At 38.1% G+C, this 6,000-nt stretch overlaps 1 pseudogene; it reads right to left on the reverse strand.

Moving 5' to 3' along the window:
• Nucleotides 1-230: 230 nt before the first annotated feature.
• Nucleotides 231-4,893, reverse strand: LOC135636199 (transcription factor LHW-like; annotated as a pseudogene).
• Nucleotides 4,894-6,000: the final 1,107 nt, after the last annotated feature.

The following is a 6,000-nucleotide window of genomic DNA, read 5'->3' on the forward strand; positions in this document are numbered from 1 at the left end:
TTAAAGTATTGACATTTGTTGATGCATGAGCATTTGTAAATGCATGCATCAGAATATCTTATGTTAGTAGCTGCACGATGACTTGTTTGGATTGCATTTGTTCCTATCTTTGCACGCATAACAGGGATTCCAGTCTTGTTCATTGATGTCAAACACTGTATACACTTTCACTACACCAAGGAACATATAATACCCATAATTTGGTGAATGTAGGAATAAGCCAGCAAACAGCACTGAAATTGAGCACATGATCACATGTTCAAGACCAAATTCTATAGTTCCAACAGGTTATGTTAATAACTAAAGGACAGAGACTTGACAACTTTACATGGTTAGAACAAATAAATACGACAGTTGCACCTGACCGACATTTTTTGTGCACACATGATGCCATTGCCAAATCTATGAACCACACCTTCAAGCCTAGACATTCAATCGCTGCACATGTATCACCACAAACCTCCTATCTATCTTCTGTGGCATCCATGTCTGGCTGCCTTCCTCAACATTGAATGGTCATGCGTCCCCAATCATGCGCCATCCTGAAGGCAGGACGCTCATCTCCAAAACTTCAAATGCTGCACTTGAGATACATCTGGCTTCAAGCATTTATAGAACTACTAATGGATCACTGCAATCTGTCGGATAAACTAACTGGAATAGACAGGAGATTGATGATGACTTGGGAACATCGGAGCTCCTTTGTTAACGACCTTAGTTGCCAGATCACCAGATCGCAAACAGCTGTTTTGTTGTAGAAGTTGAATGAGTGACAGAAATATATCCATTCTAGTCACCTCCCGGTTTGCCTACAGTGGAATAGAATCATAGTTGTCACTAATGAACATGCAATATATAGAGCACGTAAAAGTTTATTTGTTCTTGCTTCAGGTGAAACCTACCTCAACCAAGAACCTCGCCCATATTTTACATTCACGAATTTCCATTACACCCTTTAATATTATCAAGCCGAATCCACGTATGATATCTGCTATCTCAAGAAAGAGTCCTCGGTCTTCACACACCATCTGCCGGACACAATATGTCCAGTTCTCAGATACTTGCAATTAGAACTTAGAATTTTGCTTTCAATGATATTTACCTCAACTAGCATTTGGCCAGAGGGTGTGAGATCCTCAACTATTATTGGGCAGACCATGGTTTGCCCTGCAACTTCATATGCCCACGTTGCACCACCACCACTGGCACCACCAGGATTGTCCTTTAAAACAACACCACTCTGCTCACTGATAATCTACAAATTTCCCATGATGAATCAAAGAGGGAACAAAAAGACATGTGTATCAACACTGCTCTGCAGCATATATATCTAAAATAATAATATAACTGGTTTGTACCTTGGGCTCATCAGCTTGTTTGAGCTTGTCTGCGTACTTGGTGACACTTTGCAAAAATAGCATATGTTTGATTGTTTTGTCCAACAAAGCATCAATGCTACACTGTAAGTACAAGAGAAAGCTATATGATGAAAAAAATGAAGTCGAAATTTCAGGAAATTTGAAAAAAAAAGAAAAGAAAGTGAGGTATACCTTTGCACCATTAGGCACAATCTCTCTTAACTCATTCAGGCGATCTTGTATCTGCTGACGATCTTTTGGCCTTGGCCGAGTACTTTCACCAGGTCTTGCCCTTTTCTTAACCTTTGCAGCTTCTTCAGGCTTCTTGGACTGACTCAGCACAGAACTCTCTGTGTTTATACTGCAGCTATCATCAATCCATAAGCGTATGTTTGAATTTGACGGTGCTTGTTTCACAGATCCATGAACAATCTCAGGGTTACAATGAGGCAACAGCACATCAGATGCACCGTTCATGAAAGGAGCACATACCGAAGGAACCTGATTCATGTACACCGAAGGACCACCCACACTAGTAGAAAATTGATGCTCCAAATTAAGACCAGAAATAGGATTAGCACTAGATCTATAAGCGGAAGTTTTACTAAAATGGTCACCAGCTATAGCATCCAATAATTGTTGAAGACCAGACTCTGAGAAAAGCCCTTTATCAGTGCCATGAATTGAGCCCGTCTCCATTGCTGAGTAGCAATCTGAAATACCAGCACTCATATCTGAACAACTGTTATGGCCAACTGGCATTGTTACACCATCCCACAATTCTTGCACAAGGCTGTTTGCCCTCGTATTTAACTCCATTCCATTAAACTGGTCATTATCAGAAAGTAGTTGAGTGGGTGGTATTGAAGAATTCTCCTTACTTTTGCTTTCTAACACCAGCGAATTAACTGCAGCTAAAATGGAGTTCTCAGCTTGCTTCACATTTATCCCGGTAACCATGTTGCAGCTACTCTTATCACCTTCAGACAAGCACGATGACACAGACATCACATCGAGCACACTCTGATTGATTTGCATGGCCGCATCATCCATAACATGCTCAGGTTGTTGATCACATAGGCGAGTCACTGGGACATCTTCAGAATGGAACAATGAAGAACTTTCAGGTGTCAAGTCTGGATGATTAGTGACAAAATCATTTAGATATTCTGACTCAAAAGAGTGCATTAGGCCAGAAGGTTTTCCACAAGATAGATCGCTCAAAGGCAAATGTAACCTCTCTGCACCATAAATGAAAGCTTTGACAACCCCGGAAGATTCTGCTTTATTAATGGAATCATGAAATGCAAATTTGCTAGATGATGGAGCATCTGCACAAAATTCATCAAATATAATCATACTGTGAAAAGGGAAACTTGAAATTGAATGAAATAAGTGAATCCTCATACCGGATGACAGCCCTTGCTCCATCATTGGAAAAGTAATAATGCTGTTGGAGCAATTACCAGTCTTCAAGTATGTTGCACCTGAATTTTGTGGACGATGGGGGATAGATAGCAATTTGGTGTTAGGTGAAACCTGAACTTGAGCTTGGAGAGTGGAAGTGTTGTGTTGTTCTGTGAAATAAAATGAGGAATCTCTACTCATGATGGGTGTCTTCTGTAATGAGTTGCAGAAATCCCTAGAAGCACCAATGGAACAAGAAGTTGGAATCATGCTGCTTTTATGAGAACCAGAACCATGATACGATCCCAGATAGAATATACTGGGAGACTGAACTGGTCCTCCAGTGGGATCCAAGTTAGTCAACTGTTCACCACAGGCTTCATGGAATGTGTCAGTGTTGTGAAAACAGGAATAAGCATCTCCAGAAGAACTCGTAAGACCAAATGCTCCATGCTGATAATGAACATCCATTGTTTCATGAGCATCTACATATTGGAAATCTCCAGCTGCACCTTCCATTAGCTGAAATGAAAACTTGGTTTGATCAGAACTCTTAACTTTCAGGAATATGTTATGCCTGTACCATAGTGAATCATGATCAGCATCAGACATGATTAAAATTATGTTTTTAAGACATGCTTCAATACATAGGAAGAAAAGGAGAGAGGCACTTTGGCTTTAACTTTTATTCATTGGCCTCTGTTATCTCTTTAATTTTGTCTTTGTCATTGAGACATCCATAAGGTCCGTGACAAAACTTGAAGACAAGTAACCAATCACACATATATTACAGCCTCCTTAAATGTAGAACCAGGAAGACAGGTGAGAAACGACAGTTGATCAGGAAACAGAAGTATAGTTCCACTTAGATTTTGAGCAAGAACTACTACAAGCATGATAGTAATGGCATATATACTTTCACTTGCAACTGCTCCAAGATTCTTTCTCCATGGCAAGAAATAGAAGGCGTTGGCAAGTCTGAAAGAACAACTATTTCTGTAACTACTAGACATAGATTGTTAGTCAATTTGAATTATCACAAAGCTTAATCCACAAGTAACAAGAACCTACTGAACGGATATATATCCAGACAAAATCTAGTAAATCCAGGTGGGCATTATCTAAACCACCTAGTATCTCAAAATAATATGAAGAGCACTTGAAAGCTAAATATTTGCTAAACGAGGAAACACACTAACATTAGTCCTGGAGAATCAAGCCAGAAATACACTTTATTATCCAAAAAAAATGTACTCGTCAAGGACTTACGCCAAGTATGACAAAAAATACTGAACTAAATTATGGTTCCAAAAAAAGAGAACACACACAATCATAAAATTAAGAAAAGAGTAATCCAAATACACAAAGCCATATTTACAGCTGATAGTTGCCCTTCTCCGACAATGTCTGTTAGATCTGGAATTTTGAAGGAAAATTAGTGATGGCTGAGGTGCAAGAAAATACTTTTCTGGCATGACAAGAACCTACGGCTTCAGGAAGAACCACAATGTTTTGTCTCACTGTTGCCGGGGCAATAAATAAAAACATTTTACCAGGGAGAGCATTTTTTTATTGTATTAGAAAGGGGAAAGCCATTTATGAAGCGTAAAGCAAACAAGATTTTAGCGGATAAGGAATATTCTCTTTCAATCATCATTCTCTAAACCAAAACATGTAATAAGCATCGATCAAGACAAATGTTGAACAGTCCTTGAAGAGGATCAATTTTCATTTGAAGCTCTTTTCCGTTCACGTCATCCTCCAACAGTTTGGGGACTTGGTAGACAGAATGCACAAGAGAAGAAACGAGCCAAACCCAAGGAAGCTCACATCAGTATTTAGCACAAGAATACAAAGATTCGTCGAGACACGGCAAAAGATGACTCGAAAAGATTCCAAATTTAGGGATCGAGTACAATACAAGAACTGGTAGTTACCTGGAATATTGGCGGTCGAGGAACTAGACCAGAGCTCGCACCACCACGGCTCCGCAAGCGCCTACCTCCACCGCCTTTTCCTCACAGGGTAGAGAGCACCAGAAGCGAATAGTGGGCAACGAAAACCCTAAAGCTTTCGCCTTTGGAGCTCACACTCTCTCTTCCGCGCCCGCTCTCGGTTTCTCTTCCTTTGAGGAGGAAGGGCCGGTTCAAGTAGCTCTCGGGAAGTGCCGCGTCACGACAAATTGCCAGTTAACGGGAGTTGGGACGTTATAACGGAGGCGGGGGAGAAAAAAGATCGGCGATCTTTTGGCGAGGGCTTTAATTACTTAGTATTTGGGAAGGTAATTTATTCGCTTAATGAATGATAATTAAGGGGTAAAAATATGGATCAGAGGGGCAGTGAATGTGATATCTTACCCATTATGGAGGTTAAGTTGATAGTAGAAAATTAATCCCAGTATAAATTTATACAATATTCGAATATAATGATAGGAAAATTTTCATCACAATTATTCAAATATTAGCTCATTGCCACAGGAAATTTAGAGACTCCTTACAAAAATAGAAAAATAATCTCAGGTTATTTAGTCTAAAATTTTAATTACAACATAAGGAAATGCCTAGAGAAACCCGTCCTAATTTGTATATATATTTCTTTGAATATTTAAATATTTCATATATGCAAACCAAAATTTAAATATGAAAAATATCATGTCTTATTTTCATCAATTATTTGATTCATATTTATTAATATATCTGAAGGGAGTATTATTGTCAGCTTGACTTTCAAAGCTATTTATTAATATGTCAAGAATCAACTGACTATGATGATTAATTACAATGAAATATTGGTATTTTTTTTAATTTTAAGATTATATACATACATATATATACATATATATATATATATACATATATATATATATATATGTATATATGTATATATATATATAAGCAAAATTTTCAAAAAAAAAAAAAAACACTGATTTGAATCTGGTGAAGTAAAGGAGAGCCAATGATTAATCTTGAGTATGTGCCCCTCTTTACTCCAACACAAAGGTGATAAGAGACTGGCACAGCAAAGTCCTTTAAACTGTCTCAAGTGCAAAGTGACAAATATGTCAGTGTATTTTTACTGCATAATTCCACCATGTTGGGACAAGTCTTGTGATTGATCACATCTTCTCCTTCAACTTTTGACACAATTATTTTGTTAGGTCATCAAAATCCAACTGAAAATAAATTATCATAGCTTTTTTTTTCTCTTTTCTTTCTGATTAATTATGTTCTCATTA

The sequence above is a fragment of the Musa acuminata genome, chromosome BXJ3-4, assembly GCF_036884655.1.
Source record: "Musa acuminata AAA Group cultivar baxijiao chromosome BXJ3-4, Cavendish_Baxijiao_AAA, whole genome shotgun sequence".
Lineage (NCBI taxonomy): Eukaryota > Viridiplantae > Streptophyta > Magnoliopsida > Zingiberales > Musaceae > Musa > Musa acuminata.